Source organism: Prinia subflava, chromosome 1 (assembly GCF_021018805.1).
Source record: "Prinia subflava isolate CZ2003 ecotype Zambia chromosome 1, Cam_Psub_1.2, whole genome shotgun sequence".
In the NCBI taxonomy this organism is placed as follows: Eukaryota; Metazoa; Chordata; class Aves; order Passeriformes; family Cisticolidae; genus Prinia; species Prinia subflava.
Window position 1 is genome coordinate 85,630,461 of NC_086247.1, and position 19,979 is coordinate 85,650,439.

The window sequence follows — 19,979 nt, forward strand, 5'->3', positions numbered from 1 at the left end:
ATACAAGGTATTCCCTGATCTAATTGCAGAGCAGATAGCTCTTAAAATAGCTTAGAGTATTGTGCAGAAGGAATAATTTACTACAGTCACTTACTGTAGTGTGTGTCAAGGGAGAAGGAAACATCTTTTTTTAAATTTTGCATTGACATCCATGGTGGCTGCACTAAGGAACCATGGCCCACTGTAGACTCCCCATCCATATCTAACTGCAGTCTTTTGGGCATAACAATGGATTATAACAGAGCTTCTCAGCAGGCTCCACTGTCTGATTAAAATGTTACTGCTGTTGTCTGTTGTTACAACATAAATTGGGGAACTCCCCCCTGGCCAGAGTGCCAGGAGCTTTTGCAAATTGTGCTTGACAACTGGCCCGTTGGAATCGTTCAGCCCGAATAATCAGAAATGCCAACTTCTGTGCAACTTTGGAGTGCTTCCTAACTGACCTATTTTGGTTGGACAGAATATAGAATCAGTGGCTGTGCTCAGCATGTACTGCAATATAGCTTGTAACAAAAATGTGCAAAACTTTTTCTTTCTCTCTCTCTCTCTCTTTTTTTTTTTTTTTTTTTTTTTTTTTAAAGGAGGGACAGGATGAACTTTGGTTTTCACTTGTTAGGAACAATGCTAACTAGGCACAGTCAGAATTTCAATGTACCGGAACAATGCAACTTACACCCAGATCTATTCTTGGCTTCAGCACTTATGACAAAACCTGGGGACTGAAACTGACTGCCTCAATATCACCACATGTAAAATGAATTTAATTGGAACTGTACTTTCAATAAGATAGTAGAATTAAAGTAATTAAATATTCATTTCCTTATTGTTGGAATGCTTCATGGATTAGTGCATTTGGGAGTTTGGGGGAAAGGTCTTCTTTTTCAAGTAAAAATGTAAGAAAAACAGAAGAATAAAAGAGTTCTGGATGTCAGATGGCCTGTGACTAATTGGTACTATGATGTTGTTCAACCAACATTACCTAACATCACTTGTGTCATCTTTACTAATATTTTACTAGTAGTTTCAGATCAGAGGAAAAAAGGAAAAGGGAAAGGGAAAAGGAAAAGGGAAAGGGAAAAGGAAAAAGGAAAAGGAAAAGGAAAAGGAAAAGGAAAAGGAAAAGGAAAAGGAAAAGGAAAAGGAAAAGGAAAAGGAAAAGGAAAAGGAAAAGGAAAAGGAAAAGGAAAAGGAAAAGGAAAAGGAAAAGGAAAAGGAAAAGGAAAAGGAAAAGGAAAAGGAAAAGGAAAAAGAAATGGCATGTGTTGGAACCCTGGGGGGAAGAAAAGAAGAAAACTGACAGGTACAGGGAGTGAACTGTGTTCTCATCCCTATAAAGAGGGAAGAGGAGACTGTTTCTCAAAGAAGGGAAAGAAGGGGTAAGACGTTGGATAGCAAACTTAAAAAGTCCAGCTGATATGTAGATATTTAGGTGCTGAAGGAGGAAGAAAGAGGATGATGAGCAAATAAACAATAATAAAAATATTTTTCCTGATCACAAATTGCAGATTGTTATGGGTGCAGCCTGTAACAAAAGTCCATGATTTTTCTATTGCACTGCATACCATAGCGGATAGAATGATTAACACGTATTAAGAGAAAATCAGCCTATCCTGTCAAGGTGAAAAGCAGCTTAGGTTTGCTACAGGCAAAAGTCCATCTTCCTGGTGCTTGCTCAGGTTGCCAGCAGAATATTCCTGTAAGAAACTGTCATTACAGGGGGGTCTGTTAACCCCTACAAAAAAAAATTGATGTAGCACTGCCAATCTGTTTCCTCTGGACTGCAAAAGTATTGCAGTCAGAGGTGTGATTGCCATGAACTAGGAGGTATCCACTATACTTTGGTATCCACTGGCTTGGGAGGGCAACCTGCAATTATGACATGGTTGTGGTGCAGAAGTCCCCAGACTTCTTACACTCCTAAAGATATATTTTGAGAGCATTCTCAAAATACGGTAACTCTCAGGGGTTACAGTTCAGAACTTCTCTTGGACACTACTTTTTTTTTTTTTTTTCAACACAGCAACCACTAGTTTGTGAAGTCTCCTCAGCAATCAAGGACAGTACACTTGAATATTTTGTATCTGCTGACTGGGTCTGAATGACATTGTCCAGAACGTGCCCATGCTACTTGCCTGTGTGGATGCAGAAATAATTTATGCTAACTCTCCTCCTGAAGCGATAACCATTGAGGTTACTGCTGGTATCTCCTCACAATGTCTTGGCATGACCTGTTTCTGTTTTTCTTTCCATTTGCAAAATTTTGGAAGGCAGCTTTCTGTTTTGTTAGTGTTTTAAGGCAGATAGAGCTGACAGTGCCAGACCAGCAATAGATACTGTACAAGTGCGTTGCTATTCAAGGTCCTGTCTCTGGAGAGGCGCTTTGCCTTCAGGTATGCATGTTTGTCACCTGCCAGCTCATGCCATAGTCCGGCTGGCTGTGAGCTCCAAGGGGTTAACAGCAAGCCAGCGGTGATGCTGTAATCCTCCAGGGCTGCCAGCACGCTGCACTGTTGTTGTGTCGGAGCAGGGGGTTTGAAGGAGGCTGTGCTGGCTCCAGCAGCTGCCTCAGTCATGTCTCTCATTTTGGGTCTCTTCTCCTAAACAACATGGATGGCGCAGCAGGTAAAAAGAATGGCTGAAACCCACACTGGGAACGGATCTGTGTCCTTCCCCTCCCTACTGCATCCAGAACATGCACGGCCTCTGAGAAAGAGCCCTCACCTCCTCAGATAACTAACACAGCGTGTCACAAACGTGTGCCCTTGGGGCGTGGGGGGGAACAAAACCCCCTTTGACAAATAACCCTCGTCCTGACTGTAATGGTGAAAACAATGCAGGTAAACCCAACTGCCCTCTGCCCTACTTCTCTTCTGCTGTAAGCAAATAATTCTCCAGCAAAATAACCAGAGGGAGCACTTTTTCCACAACATTGCTGTTTTCTAAAATCTGCATTGACTTTGTCCTTACATTGACATTGCAACCATCTGGTACGAACGGTTTGATATGAAGTGGGGCAAATCCACCCTCTAGCTTCTAAAGAAGTACTCTTAGTGAACCACGCTAGATTTCACTTTTATTTTTAAAAAGGCTTTGTGCATTAAACTGGGGAGAGCAAAAGCCATTTGAAAATGTCAGAGCTGGACTTCAGCTCCATTTGTAAACCTGTAGTATCAGTTCAGGTATTTTTATGGTTTCTGTCTCACTTGTTATGAAAACATCTGACATATTTTGCCATATAAAACCTTTGCAGGATTAAAAAGCAGAAGGAAAGAAAAGAAAACAATAACAAAGAACACCCGCCCCAAAATTGTTGTTATCTTCTATGTTGAAAACCTAGGCACAGAAGTAGGTGAATCCAAAGTAACAAAAACATCTGTGTCTAGGTTATCAACCTGAATCTCTGGATTAGTCTTCTACTTGGGAATCTCCCAAGATACTGACACCCATGATAGGAAATCTGTATTTTCTTAGTTACATAGGTGTGTTTTTTCTTTTGTAAATCCCTGTTACACAAAATATACTAAGCTTTGGGATAATCACTGACTGAGGTATGCAGCAGGCCAAGGGCAAAGCTGAGACAGCGACCTATGTATTCTGGGATTCATCCTTAGCATGTCATGAGCCAGAGGGTTTGCTAGCATCTGAGAGCAAGTGCTCTGCTCCAGAGTGTCCCACCAGCATGCCTTCCTCTGGAAAGCTCAGCAAAGGAAGCTCCTGCCACATCTTCCTGTTTTAGTGGGAGAGAAAAGGAAAGGAAAGGAAAGGAAAGGAAAGGAAAGGAAAGGAAAGGAAAGGAAAGGAAAGGAAAGGAAAGGAAAGGAAAGGAAAGGAAAGGAAAGGAAAGGAAAGGAAAGGAAAGGAAAGGAAAGGAAAGGAAAGGAAAGGAAAGGAAAGGAAAGGAAAGGAAAGGAAAGGAAAGGAAAGGAAAGGAAAGGAAAGGAAAGGAAAGGAAAGGAAAGGAAAGGAAAGGAAAGGAAAGGAAAGGAAAGGAAAGGAAAGGAAAGGAAAGGAAAGGAAAGGAAAGGAAAGGAAAGGAAAGGAAAGGAAAGGAAAGAAGAAAGGAAGCCTACAAGGAGGGGCCTATCAGACTATCAGCTAAGGCTGAAATGTGACCTTTCAGGCTATTAGAAGGTCTGGTAATGGATGTTTAGGGAAACATAATAAACAAGGTAAACATGCTCTTCCTGCGGTTTTCCTTTCTATCTTCTAACAATAGCTGATGAGGGGTTTTTAGATTTGTGTCTTACATTCATCCCATCACATTTAACAGGACTCAGTAGACCTTTCTATGAAGTGAACTAGTCCTTTTAAACCATTTTCCTTTTGACCTTCATCGCATGCTATGTCAGTGAGTCCCACTGCTTTATTCTGCAACCCGTGGAAAACACTTCCCTTTGTGATATTTGAATCCTGAGGCTTGGTAATTTTCACTGGAAGCCTCTTGTTTTCTTCTTCTTCTGAGAAACAGGGAATAGTTCTTCTGCTTTCCACTCAAGATATTTTACTTAGCTCCTAATCTCCTTGGACTGTACTTTTTTCTGGATTGAAGGGCCTCAGTCTCTGCCAGAGCAAAACCTTTCAATGTTTTTATCATCTTTTCTGTCGTCTACTATTCCTTGTCTAATTCTGCTAATAGTATTTATAGGTTAGAATTGTCAGAAATAAATTCACTATTTAGGCTGTGAGTGCACCACAGATTCATGTAGGAGCATAAAACTGCTTTCTGTTATATTTTTTACACCCTTTCTGGTAATTCTCAAACTCCTGTTTATCCTTTTGACCAGTGCTGGGGTTCATATGACATTTTCTAAGAAATATTCTCAGAGGAAAGAGGAAGAAGGCTTCTCATGATCTCTGCTTCCCAAAGACAAACCAACATGGGAAGAAAACATTGGTTTGTTTTTCATGGCTTCAGCCCTTTCACTGCTGGCTGAAGAATGCAAACCTCCCCCTTATACCAGGACTTGGAAGGGCATCATGTAATGAGGAATATTGCAGATCAAGAGAGACACACATGGGAAAAGCAGGTGGAATTAATAGCATTGCAGCCCATGAATTTCACTTGAAAGCTGGGAATAGGAAGAAAATGTAGACTTGTGTGGAGTAGGGAAAAGAGGAGCAGAAGAGCTGTGGGTTCTTTGTTTCACTTGGAAGAAAAAGCAACTATCTTAGGTCACCGCATTTTATGCGGTGAGATTCTGCAGGGATTGAATAGATTACAAGGCTGTGTAATGCAAAAGCCAGGGCAGGTGTATTAATGGGTTACCTGACACTGTGAACAAGAATTTTGACATTTTCCAATGGCAAACTAGAAGCTTGCATTCTTTACAGCTGACTGGAAGCTTAACTACACTATTAAGATAAGATTCAAATGCAGGATAGGATTCTGATTATTTGAATTTATATTGTTGGGATTTGAGAGTTAATCTGGTGTCCCTATCCAAGTGCAATTTAATAGTGAGGCTTTCTTCCAGCTATTTCTTGGGCTAAAAGAAACATGAGACTCATTCATGGCTGTATGGATGATTGACCTTGCTGTCAGACAGGGATCAGGAAGCAGGATGTCCTCAGCTGGTGTGTAGGTCACATCATTACCTCTCTTCTAGCCCCCTTGGAAGAACCCCAGCATTAGGGGACCACACTGGGAAGTACATGACAATCTGTGCTGCTCTGTGCACAGAGCACCATGCTGTGCTCCAGAGACGGCAGGTGTAGGGCAGATCATGCTTTATGTTTGCCTCAGGATAAAGCAGCCCCTCAGCCAGCCCACTGCAATGCAAGCAGAAAGGCAATGGAAAGACAACTTCATTTTTGTCTTCTGCCCTCCTGATTTCTGGTTTGTCAATGCCCTCTTATTTTCTTTAGCAAGGCCTGCAGAGATGAGCATTCCCTGCACTCAGCATCTTCTCCTGTCTGCCCTACAATTGAGACATGTAACACTGCTGCCTCAGCTTCCTTCTAAGGTGTGGTGGCATTGTCACGAGGACATACAGATGCTTTCAGTATCTCTCTCGTAATTTATGTGCCAAACTTGCAGTAAATTCTTCTCACCATTAATACCTGTCTTGGGTGGAAAGGCCATTAAATAAGAAGTCATTATTACTCATCTGTATATGCATGGAGCTGTCAGTGGGGTATGTGCTCAGACAAGGAACATTTGAAATGCAGGAGATGAGCACTCCTGGACAGACAGCATTTTTCATATTAGCTATAATGCTGCCACAAAATTTCCATCTCATCAATTAGGGTGAGAGGGCTGAATCCAGCCCTCAAAATAGCACATTATCACCCTGTTTCTATGAAAGTGATTAGCACAGGACATATGGCAGCAACCATTGCTAAAGAAATTTTGAAGTGCATGCAGCTTGTGAACTGCAGCAGCTCCTGCTTGAAATGCTACCTACCAACCAAAACGTTTTACCAGCAGGGCCTGGAGCAGAAGGGACCCAAAAAGAAAGTGGCTGGTAAGAGAAGTTTTGTCATGTATGAGAAGAAGTGTATCTTTGGAAAGAAATTAACAGGTTGTCACAATTGTAAAGGTACGAAAGGCATACTGGCCCAGCAGCAGCAAACTTCTTGTCCTCTCTTTACTGCAACAGATCACGGAGCTCCTTGGCCTGACCTGCAGTTGTAGCTGCAGCAAAGCCAAAGAATTGAGATGAATTAACACTGGTCTCCAGTTCAGGAAGAGCATTAACTTCCCCAGACACTCTTGGCCAAATCCATCCCTGGTGTGACATCATTTGAATTACATCAGGCTTCATTTTGTCCCAGATATCTGTATTGGCTTTCACAGCAACAAAACTTTCCCCTTACTTCCAATGTAAGGGTGGTGAAATGAATTAGGTCAGAGGAGACTAAACACTGAATAAAAACCTTGATCCCAGTTAGAAGTTTTGCCTGCTTGGGGACAGGGTTTGGCTGGCTATGGTAATCACGGGGTGGTTCCAATATACTCCAGACATTGCATAACTGCTGCTTTAATTTACTGTGAATGTTATTCAAAGCTGAGGATTTAATTCTTCTGAACATTAAAGCTTACAGCTGGGTTAAACTCCTCCTCATAAGTCACTGTATATTATATTCAGAGAAGTAAGGGATTCTTTTTTTCTGTTTACAAGTTTAATAGTTCTTTTTCTCTCTTAGCTGGCTTTTCTTAGATTTTTCTTTTCAACACCCATGTTATGTGCATGTACTTCCTCTCTCACCATAGAATTTTCCTGTTCTACCATTGGCTTCTCTGAAATCTCCAGATATCAGGTTAATTTCTGGATTTAGATGGAGTATTAGCTTTCCATCCTATGTCAAAACTCAGCATATAATCATCTCATTAGAGCAGAAACAGGTATTTTACATTCTGACTATCTTAAAACTTGTTACATTGCATGTTTCAGTGTGTTCCAGATTAAAATTCTTAACAATTCAACCTTGTAGTAAAGTTGACCATCACAAATTTTGCTCCAGATTATTTTAATTAATTACTTGATTATCATGGTTACAAACAGTTTAAAAAATTACTTTTGAAATTCTTTTTGAATCAATTTTGAAATTGAAAGGTCCTCCTCTTTAAAAGATTTTTACCATGTAATTTTTTTTCAAATTTGCTCTGCCACCACTCTTCAAAATTTTATTTTTGCGTGTGGTCTGCAAGAACATAGTCTTCACTTTCACAGTTCATTCAGCTGATTCTGGTCACTGGACCAAGAAGTGTAAAGATACATAGCTGCAGCACAGATAATTTGTTTATCCATTGGGTTTATTATTTTCCCATTACCTCTTTGCTCTTGACTTGCTGAGGTACAGATTCTACCTCAAAGAACAGCAGCAGGAGGTAAACTGCCTTTTCTTTAAAATATACATATGGTTTTTAGTGGTGCCCCTTGTGAAGGTCAAATGGTGTTGCTTCTTACATCTGCTGACCTATTCCATCTCTTAAATCTTTAAAAAATCATGTTGATTGTTCACAAGAAGGAAAACTCCACTGCAGAATCTTAACTATTAGTAACAGTGAAAACTTTCCTGTCATAAAAGTCATTAAATGGATTCTGAATGCAAGGAGGCAGAAAAACTGTTGAGAAAAAGTAGTTATGTAGAGTTTACTAAGGAAGATAGTTTGCTGTAAGTTTGAAAGAAAGTAATCAACAAGTGAAGTTCAGAAACAGTAATATAACCTACTTCAGTTATATTGAAAGAGTTTGCTTTGGCTTTGTCATGATTTTGTAACAGTAGATAATGTGACCATAGTTTTCTCAGTTCAAGTGTTAAGATTTTCAAGATTTATTAAGATATCTTCTTTTTTAATTTCGTGGGTATTTATGTTTCTTAAACATTTTGTAAATAAAGAAAGATTGCTCATTTTTACAATTGCACAGTATTATTATATTTACATTTGTCTCTCTTTGGCAGAAAAATTACAAGATTGTAAACTGCATTACTTCTGTTCAGGAGAACTGGGTGCATTACTGTAGCTAAGATTTCCTTTAGAGAAGACAGTAGGAGTAACACCAACACGTTTCACAAATTTGCCAAACTGTTAATTGAAAGTAAGGCAATGTTATATTTCAACATCCTTGAAACATGGTGTCATAATTTTTCTCTTGGAATTTTACTAAATTTTTTGAAGTTTTATTCTTTTTTTAAGGTAATGCTTAATGCTGATACAAAATTTTATTTGCCTTAAAGGAATGCTCCTTTTTGACAGAATGAAGCACTGTTTATAAAGTCCTTTTGTGCTAATGTACAATTAAATTTCTACAGATTATGTTTGTTTTTCTTTTCCAAAAGCTCAAGTACCATGATGTAGCAAAATTCTATTTTGTTTTGCCAGTATTATCTAAAATGGATTATTTAAAAATTAAATTCTGTTGTATAAATCAGTAATTTTTTTTCTCCCAGATATCAGCAGGGTTCAATTCTTGCACTCACCCATCTTTCATCTTCTCATGCACTGTCTGATCATACAAATGGAACAGGTTTAAATCCTTTGCTCAACCATAGCTGTAGCAACCATAGCTGTAGCATGTGAAACTGTCCTAATGGAAAGGAGGAGGGAAGGGACCTACAGATCTCTTACTTCTCCCAATAAAACCAAACCTGCAACTTTTGTATTAAGGTCTAAAATCTGTTAATGAAGGTACTGACTCATCTGTTCTCAAATCAAGCCTTCAAATGAGTTTTAGTGCTATACAAGAGCCAAGAAAACAACTTTGCCTTTTCCAAAGCAATGCCCAAGCCTTGTTTCTTCCAGAATTCAAACAAACTGAAAGGCATTTCTCTGAAACAGCCAACTGAGAACTCTGGGTAATGATGGATGAATAAAGATGCTCAGCATCTTGCTTTCCTTCAGAATTCCCATGTACAGTACACTGTAGCGAATATTTACATTTCAATGCACAGATTGCTCTTTCAAAGCTGTGTTTCTTGAGCCCTGGAGCTGCCCAGAGAGGGTTTGGGCTTTATTGGGGATGCAAGTATGATTTAAAAGAGGGAAGTTTATTTTATTCCCCTGTCCCAAAACTCCCAGGAATATCACAGTGTGACTCCTTTGCTAAATGAATAGTCAAAGATGCCTCTTTCTTGAGAAATCTTCTGAAAGTCATGGGACAATAACACTACTTCAAGTTATTTAATTTCTTAAAAAGACATATGAGTTTGTGTGACACATATGCATTGATGCTTTAATAATACATGCTACTGGATGCAAAACAGTGAAGTATCTCTGCTGCCACCATCTCCATTCTATTGGAAAAATATCACCTTGTGTTAGGGTGATCTCTTGTTTATCACAACATCAGTAAATTAACTGAATAGAAAGAGAAGGGACAGCTAAGGCTAGATATTATCTTAGATTAGATTTCTTTACAGAGGTTTCTAAACTGGCATGAAAAATATCGTGGTTACTCAAAAATCTATGCAAGTGGTGATGAACAAATCTGTTGTAAAAGTTTCTCAAACAACATAACTAAGTTGTATATCTTCAAAGTAGTCTGTAGCACAAGGTGTGTGGATATGCATTTTTTACTGATTGGACTGATCAGGTCTTGCTAACCCTTCTGCATTAGAGAAACAATATTACCACGTGCTAGGCTAGGATGTGCATATATATACAGGAGTGCACTTCTGTGGGCAAAAAAAAAAATGTATTTCCTGGAAAATTTATGAACTGGGAAGCCAAAATTAAAAGTAGGAAAAAAACCCCAAAAAACAAAACAAAACAAAACAAACAAACAAACAAAAAAACAAAAAACAAAAACAGAAAAAAAAGAGCATGAAGATGGTGTTAGACCAAGACAACAGAGAAAAAAATACACAAATGCATCAACCCTATGCAGTGTTTTAAAGATGCTTTAATTAAAAAAAAAGCAAGCAAACCAGCAAACCAAAACCAAAATCTCCAGTTCCTTGCCCACAAGGACTCTAAAACCATTGCTCCTTGGAACAGCACAAACATGTCAGAACTGGTGTAGAACTCCAAGGAGAAGGTCAGGTTGCATGAAGTAATAACCTGGGAGAAGCACCACAGAGTTAATTTCACGCACGAGGATGAAATGTGCACCAAATAAATACATCAGTAATGGCTCTATTTATAAATCTTTTATTAAAGAACTTGTGTGCTGGTTTTAGCTAGGGTAGAGGTAGCTTTGTGCACAGTGACCAGAGTGAGGCTGTATTTTGGATTTGTGCTGGACACAGGGTTGATTATACAGAGATGTTTTCCTTATTGCTGAGCCGAGCTTGCACAGAGCCAAGGCCTTTTCTGCTTTTCATACTGCCACACTAGCAGGGGGGCTGGGGATGCACAGGAGGTTGGGAGGAGACACAGCCAGGACAGGTGACCCCAGCTGGCCGCAGAGATATTCCAGACCATACGGCATCATGCTCAGTACATGAAGTAGGAGGAAAACGGAGGAAGGGGGGCATATTTGGAGTGATGATGAAGTCTTCTCAAGTAACCATCATATGTGATGGGGCCCTTCTCTCCTGGAGAGGGCTGAACACCTGCCTGCCCATGAGAAGAGGTGAATTAATTTCTTGTTTTGCTTTGCTTGTGTGTATGGCTTTTGGTGTCCCAGTGAAACTGTCCTTATCTCAACTCATGAGTTTTCTGGCTTTTATTCTTCTGATGCTCTCCCCAATCCCACTGGTGTGGGACTGAATGAGTGGCTGCCTGGGGCTTGGCTGATAGCTGGGATTAAACTACAATTGCTTTAGTTTGATAAGTATGGAACCCTGTGGAAATTACTAGTATAGGCAGTATTAAAGAGGATGAACCTCTTGAACATCCAGCAGTCATAGTGCCCTATGTGAAACATAGATAACTGTGAAAACTAATCTGAGACTGAAGACTAACACAAAGATTTAGCTTGGAAATAAAAAGAGAAACCAGTCTGAGCATTATATAAAGTTCAAAATTCCCAGAAAAATTCTAGCTTGAAGTGAGCAGGCACGCTTGGTGTTGGGGTGGACTCCAGAGCACTTTCAAGTGAATAGAAAGATTCTCATTGTCTTCACTGGTGACAGGGTTAGGATTCTAAGAAAGTGTTAGAACTGGGAGAAAGATAAACTTTTCATTATATTAATTAGGTTTCCATTATCAGCTACTGAAATATTTTAAATTTCTGTGCATCAGATACACTTTTCAAAAATGGCTATGAGAATCTAAGATGTCCCTCTCTGTTCTCTGCTCCTATCTGATCTATTAACACTGCAGAATAGTTTATTATTTTACATACATCCACTATAAAACTCAGAAGGACTTTTATGCTGGCCACAGCACAGCAACACAGATAACATGATGCTATTCTACTCTGTATAGAGGTTTAACGCTCAATAAAATGTAAGGGAGACAATCTTTATGTAGTCCCATACAAGGGATTGAGAAATAGGGACAAGCTATCTTCTTCACATTGGCAGAGATTAATCTTTAATGTTGGGGGTTAATGATTAATTTCACTGATACAGCTTGTGTGCAGAATTAAAATCCTTTGGAAATGTTTGGAGAATAAGATATCCTCTTGTTTCTGAACATGTGTTTTCAAATTTTAATTGCATGGTTTACAATTACTTATTTATGTAATTCTGACAGTAGCCCAATGTTGTGCAGAACAGAAAGAAATCCCAGGTCTCCACATCAAGTCATTATTCCTAATATTTTTGAGAACTTTGGTTTTTACATTTTTAACACTGGCAGAAAATCCATTTCATAAATTAGAAATACCACGTTTTATTTCAAATGATGAAGAAAAAAAAATCTGAAAAAACAAAGTAAAATTATCTTTGTGGTGTTTAGACTTGTTCGGAGTAAAAATAGATGACTGTCAAATATTCATCAGTGTTCAGTGGTTTCCATGGAACCTTTTTCTATTAGAAGCAAAATTTGTGGTGTCCTGAACACAGTAGCACCATTCCACTCACTGACAAAAGGCGTCGCATTTCTTCTTTGGAGTAAAATTGGGGAAAGTCAAGTATGTTGCATGAAGAGTGGTGTTTTTAAAAAATTGCTGCTAAATCTTTCTCTGATAGTCAAAATCAGCGGAGTAGTTTGTCCTAAATTTAATTATCAATTAGGTGGAACTTCCTTTCCAGCTGATATGTTTTTTAATAGGTAGCAAAATTTCTTTAAACTTGTTTCATGTATGAACACCTTGATAACAGCATGAAAGCACTCAGTGCCTGTAAAATTGAGTTGGCCCCTTTATTATGAAAATCATTCATAAAGATGTTGCAGCAGAAGCTGCAAATTTCTTGTTGCAGCCAAAGCCTTCCCTGCTGCAATCTCTTCTTTCCTTTTGTGTTTCAGAAATGTTACAACAATCCTACTCCAGAAATGCATGTTTACATTTGAATTGAAAACTAAATAAAATTTATAACCTATGAAAATGGAGATTTTTTTCCTGAAGAAGTATGAAAGTAATTCCATTTATTTCAGCAAATATATTCCTGCTTTGTATCAATGTGCAAAAGGGCACAATTCAGCTCTGGTTAGAAATACTCTGTATGTGCTGGATGGATCTGTTCTGCTGCAGGAATAATGTTTCTTTTCATCCTAAAGAAAAAAAGATGGCAAACATAAAGGAGTAGGTTAATACCTTATAATGACAGGGTGTGCTTCTCAGAGATGGTAACTATGTTTATTTCTAATTGACACCATTTAGCTCTTCTGAAAATGGGTCATTATCTTCAACCATCTAAACACCCAGGACTGATTTACAGACCTGTGAAATTAAGTATCTGGAATTTCTATTGATTTCATGTCTGAAAATCTGGCATTTTTTAATTTAGCTGCTAATTGAAGCTAAGCCACTAACTTAAAGATCTCTAGTTTGAGAATTTCACTTGGGGTCTTGAATACAAATACTTTTTGTAAATGTGAAGATTGGAGAAGGCAGGATATCCTCAATCACTTTGCTGGATATCTCAAATATTTCTTTTTGTTTACTTTCAGTCACATCCCTTCTGTGTTTTAAACAGGTGCATGTGTTGACTTATATGAAAGAGCCAAAAAAATCAGGCATGCTTTCAAAGCCACAAAACGTTGCATGAAAATTTGAAAGGACTGACAGATTTGATAGTGCGTTAAAAAAAACCCAGATTTATATAATACTGCTCTGGAGGCATGTTAATATATCATTAATATTCCAAGGTTTTCTTTTCCACCCTAATTTACACCAAACTTTAAAAAATATCTGTACCTGCTTCCTAGATATTGAAGAGGCAAGGCAAATATTTTGAACAAAGTCTTGAATATCTGCTTATAAAATAATCTAATGATTTTCATTAAAAGACTTGTCTCTGTGTGTTTCAGGTGTATTTGCCAAGTACAGAATATACACTTCAAAACTCCTTTGGTTTGAGCTGTATGTTGTAGAAACATAGTGTTATTAAATGGAAAGACCCACATTAATACAACATTTAGGCCGAAATAATTTAGTTGGCATGTCTGAGTGTTTCCCATAATATCGGAATATACAAAACTCATTAAAGAGTAGCCATATGTTTTAGGGAATAGATTAACAACAGTAGTGAGAAAAACATTTACCTGAAAGACAGAGAGGGAAAAGAGCTGGTGACATGACCTAATCCTGCAGCCAGATACTTATGCTTGACTACATAACCAGTTCTTCCTGCTCTCTTAAAGGGACATATATAATGACATAGAGAGAGAGGCCTTTCTCTATCAGGATACTGCTGTGGGGTTTGTCTGTCTTCTCTAGGTAATTACCTGTTTCATAAATTTCCATCTTTACATGTATGATTCTATGAAATCAATCCTATGTAGTAGGGACATATTATTCTTGTAGTCAAGGATAATCTTACTGTTGAAAAACCAAGAAAACGGGGAGTCTTTAGGAGGGGAAGAAGGAGAAATCCTCTTGCATCTGAAAGTTATCTGTCTCTGTGGACTTGTCATCTGGACTTGAACTATGCTTCAGTAGCTTAGGCATTCATCCTGTGACAGACAGGAATAAATGTTGCGGAGGTGCTGGTCTCTCCTGACTTTAAAGAAGCACTTAGGTGACTTCTGTATACCAGATACCAGAATTTTCAAGGTGTTGAGGAGAGCCCTTGGGAAATCACTGATTTAATGCTCCAAAGAAAATTCTGTGGTGGTTGATCTTTTCTGTTAGAAATTCCCATTCTTCCTGTTGTGTGTTCTGATCTGTCTTAAGGATGGCCACCTTAAGTGACGCGCCTGTCACTGACATTTAGCATTTCCTGAGACTGCCTGTGGTTGTAACTATGCAAATTTCATTGAGGATTTAATAATAGACTAGACGCGTGTGTGTGGGAGAAGTGCATGTAGATTTGGGGATTTTTTCCTTAATGTTGGATATTTGGGTAATGATTTATCCAGAAGTTCTTCAGCTTGAAGAACTTGCTGGTCTGGTTCTTTCTCTTTTACAGAAAATTTGAAAGTTCAATAGCTATTCAGCTAATAAGTGCTGAATACTTCTGGTACAAATGTGGGCTAAGGAAAAGGCTTTTTTGCAAAAGCATTAGTTATTCATCTTGCCCTTCTCCTACTAATAAAGAGTGCCCAATAAATTCAATGAGAGAAATATTAATTCATTATAAATAAGGATTTTCAGCTGTTCCATGCTTCTGTGTTGAGCATGTAATTTGCGTACCAACATGACTATTCGTTTAAAATTGTTAAAATTAGTTTAAAATTTAAAAATTAAAATAGTTAAAATTAGTTTAAAAGTTTGGGAAAGACATTTTTGTGCATTTTCTTTTTCTGATAGAAATAGACTGATTTGACATTCACTACTGTAAATAATAATATTCCGTGTCTAGACAAGTTTTTTGTAAATGACATATCCAGGTTTAGCAAACAAAAGGCCCACCGTAGTTTCCTCTGTTAGTCCAGCATGTCTCTGATCTAAACCCCAGCATTATTTTTAAAACAAGGATAACTCCATTAAATGCAATTAACTTGATCTAAAGCTCACTGCAGTTATTGTGGCTATTTCCATTAATTCCTATGGGCTTTGGATTAGGCTGTAGGTTCTGAAAGTGTCAGAAGTGAGTGGCTAAACACAAATACAAATATGTTTTGTTATAACTTCCTTTTTCCACACATTTGAACACTCCCTCATAAAGACAGAACACCATCAGACAGAAACTAAGAATAAGAAGTTTCATTTCAAGAAGTGAGTGTTTCCAGAAAGCTGTGAACACGTTAGGTATCTTCTGACTACCTTCTGACACATTAAGGTACTGGTTTAACATGGAAACTATCTTGCAATCTGAACCACTGTGGTCAACAATGTTGCCAACTATAATTAACTTTGTAAAGTGGGTTGAAATGCTTATTCACTTGGACACTTCACAAAAACTGGCTTAAGTGTCAGATTAAGTAGGCAAAATTACTTTGCATTTTGTCTTTACAATGATCTCAGTATCACAAAACATGCACTGCAGCAAGTTTTAAATTCCCTTTTGCATCTACGAAGTCTTATCCTTTAATAAAGACTAATCACTTGCCAATTTGATTTGAAGAACATACAAAAAAACACAAGCGTCTGTAAAGAAAATGCATAAATGTTGACCTTGAAATGGATGAACCAAATAAACCAAAAATGATTGAGGCATGATTTATCCATGAAAAATATTCATGCTCTGAGATCATTCATGTCAGAATTGACATGATTTTCATAATTCTGGAAACAAAAAATCTTAAGAAACCATCAAGGTATCACTTGCAGTTATCATGTGCTCTCACATCTTAATTCCAATGTGTCTCTTTCAACATATGTCTATGACTTCTGTAATACTGATAGGGATACCATACCAACTGGAAGACTTTGAGACCATTCATCACTCAGATTTAGTGAAAATTCCTAAGGCTGTAATGTGGTCATTGCTAGTTTAAGTAGATTTCTTTCAGACATATTCTCCAGGGAGTTAGCTGAAGCTTTAGTATTTTACCATAACGTAGAGAAAAGATTATTTAAAGTGGTATGAACTAAACACACAAAAGATCATGACGGCAAAGCAGAGAGAAGCAGCAGAGGAAGCAGCAGTTAACATTTTGCTGACCGAGTGGCTCAGCTTAGTGAAGTCTGAGTGGCAGAGATCGCCTGTAATAGCACCCGTGTGTGATGTACATGGGTATTGTCGAGCAGTTTAGCTACCACGCTATTTCAAAGAAAGCGAGCAGAGCTCTCTCTTAGCAACCAAGGGTGCAGTTTCACGTTACACCTAATACACTGTGACTGCGGGCTGCTGAGAATGTGAGCAGTCCCCATCCATTACCCGCAGCTGTAGCTTCCCACACTCTTCCTTCCTCTCAGTGAAGTGATTGTGTGGCTTTAGGGCAAAATGCTTCAGCTTTCTGATCTGAGGGAAGACAAATCTTTATCTTTCTTTCTCTCTCTCTCTCTCTCTTTTTTTTTTTTTTTTTTTTCCCCCTCTATTTTGTGAAGGATGAATATTTCTCAGAGTAGCAAACCAAGCCAACTCCACTTGCAGCTGTGTGACTACAGGAACCAGGGTAAATGTAGGGTTGGCAACCCACAGCCGGGCCAGGAGGGCTGTTTGAAGTGGTCCCAGATAAAATACCAGACCTGCCAGTTAGGGAGGAATCAAGTTCAGACCTAGCTTGCAGCTATACCACAATCAGTACCTATCATTACACGACATCAGATAAAGGCATATTATACTCAAGCTTGAGGTCAATTTTATAGTCTCTTCAGCACATTTCCATATCAGGCTACTACACGCTGTTTCAACTTCAGAGAACATTCTCACATGAGAGGGCTTGTTATCATATTCTGTATCCCAAAAGGTGGACTGAAACACAGGTCTAAATGTCTTCTTAAATGAGGGTTTAGAATTCAATTCTGCAGTAGCAGGAGTAGTTACTGTTCCAGAAATACGGTTTAGCTGGCTTCTCTGATACATGCACAATGAGACAGAATGGCTTTGAGAAGTGGAAAAATTTTTGAAACTTCAAATTTCCTAGTTTCTAAAATGCAAAATAATTGAGATCATTGAAAAAATCTGGATCTCTGGAAATAGGGCTAGCTCAGGAGATCTCCTGTATTTATGATACTGTTGGATGCTTCTGTTCCAATATGAAGTCTGAAATGTGGCCTGAGCATATTTCTTCTTACTACTATCTAAAATTCCTTAAGGTCTCAGCATACTTCTAAGAAAGGATAAAAGATTTGTTCAAATTCAGAACTCTTTAAGAAAGACTCCATAACAGAAACACGGAAAGAAGTGAGCAGGCAAAGATGCAAATTGGATATCTAGTAGTATAAAGGAAATATTCCCCCTTCTTTCAACTAGAAGAAAGCAAGACAACAGAATTTACATAGAAAGCCCCAGGAGAAGCAGGATTTGAATCCAGGCATTCTGAATGCCAGACAAGAGGTTCATCTTTTCTTTATTCAAGAAAATACAATGAACTGGAAAAAAAAAATCCAGTGTTAATTTTCTGAGGTTAATTTTCAAAATATTCTCCATTCCATAAAAGCCAAAACCTTTTGAAAATTTTTAAATAAAATGCCTAGAGAATCTCTACTGCCATATTGGATTTTTAATGACTCGTACAAAGTGAAAGGAGTTTTACCAAGGCAGTCTGACTTCTGATTTCCTCATTCTGTTGCTTTTCTGCAATCCTCAGGACCTTTTATGGTGTGTCCCTACCATCCTCACCAGGCTGCAGGCAGCATTCAGTAGCATCATATGGCACACACAGTTAAGCAGTGTACTCTTGATAGGTGTTGTCCTGTTGTAAATGAGCTGTGGCAGCAAATCCCAACTTTTGTCTCTCACATCCCATCCAGCAGTCCAATCACTGGACCATATGCTATTCTAGAGGAAATGAATCGGGGCTTCTTGTTTCTATCAGAGGAGTCATCCTGTCAAAAGTAGGGGCACAGTCTCTCTTGTCACAGTGGGGACAGTGAAACTGATTTCAAATACTCTTTTAAAACTAAAAACTGAAGTCAGAAGATCAAACTTTGTTAATGAACAGTTCTTTGCTTTTAATAAAAGGTGTTACTAAAACTTGGTGTAGGGCATGAGGAGAGAGACAGATTACCGCCTAATTGTTCAGAATGAGTTTGAATTCTGCAGACTCCATATTCTGCCTAGGATAGCAGAGAGAAAAGATTCTCTTTGTCCCTGCTGTGTGTCCTTCACACGAGGACTTGTCACTTAAGTGCTCCTTTGCTTCAGAGGAATTATAGCTGTACAGGGGTGTGAAATAGCTGTGAACAAGAAAGGAATGTGATATAAATTGTTCCATGCAGAACTCAAACTTAGCCTGTCACGGCCTCTGTGTGCACTTCTGCAACTGCCTTTTGTGTAGTCCCACAACAAAATGCCTGAATTATGCATTTTTACATTCCCTGGATAGCTAAACCATGTCACTGACTTCAGCTGAAGTAATTTTGACCTCATGAATGCATTACAAATGGTTTGTTAGGGGACCACGAGGGGATGTGGGAGCAGATGGCTGCTCAAACAGGAGCTTCCAGGAGATGATGATGTGATTTGGAAATATCATTGCTCCCTGTCTTCTTCTATTTAGGGGACCACTAGAAAAAACTGTTCTATCTCTCCTCCTACTCCCTCACCCCATGACAAAAAAAAAAAAAAAAAAAAAAAAAAAAAAAAAAAAAAAAAAAAAAAAAAAATCCCGGGACTCCTTAGCACAGAAGAGCACAAATTACAAGAGATAGTTACTGTAGAGGAAAAGAGCATAGAGACTAGAAAAAGGAAAATGACAAAAGTTACCCAGTTATCAAGCCCAGTTACCACAAGGGCTTTGAGGAGTTAACAGCAGGCAGATATCAGAAAATCAGATCTCTGAAAATCCCCCAAAGTGGTAAGGGTTTATGTGGTTAAATCTGATGGAAGGATTTAGTGGAAAGGGTCACTGGTCTAAAAAGGTAAGAGGAGTGGAAAATCTTTCTGTGGGGAACAAAGCTGCAAAATAAATCAAGATTAGATCAAGAGTAAAACCAGAAGGAGTTTGTAGAGAAAAATCATAGAAGAAAAACTAATACAAAAGTGAGAAGAGGAAGTTCACAGGAGGTGTAAAGAGGGGAGTTCCTATTAAATACTTCAGATGAGACCTTCACTTTTTCATGCCACTGGAAACAAATCCAGCAATCATTGTAGGCTGAGCCCAAAAAGCTCTCTGTACCCCTGCCAAGAAATTAATAATATGAAGACTGAGCTCTTCTAAACAGAAGGATGAGATTCTGAAGAAGTCTCTAGCCTTTTTGCAGAGAGGATATAAACCAGAAATGTTTCAGGGTCCATCTCTGGCTGGTTCAAGGGAGCAGGAGGAAGTGAGCAATATTATGGACTGTGTTACAACAGCAATTATAAAAAATAGCATTTTCCTTTCAAATACCTTATTTTACATCAAGGACACATAATAAAAAAGAAAAAAGAAGAGATTAAGTCCCTGAGGAACTGAATGGGGTTGGAAAACAGTCTAGAAATGCAATCTGAAT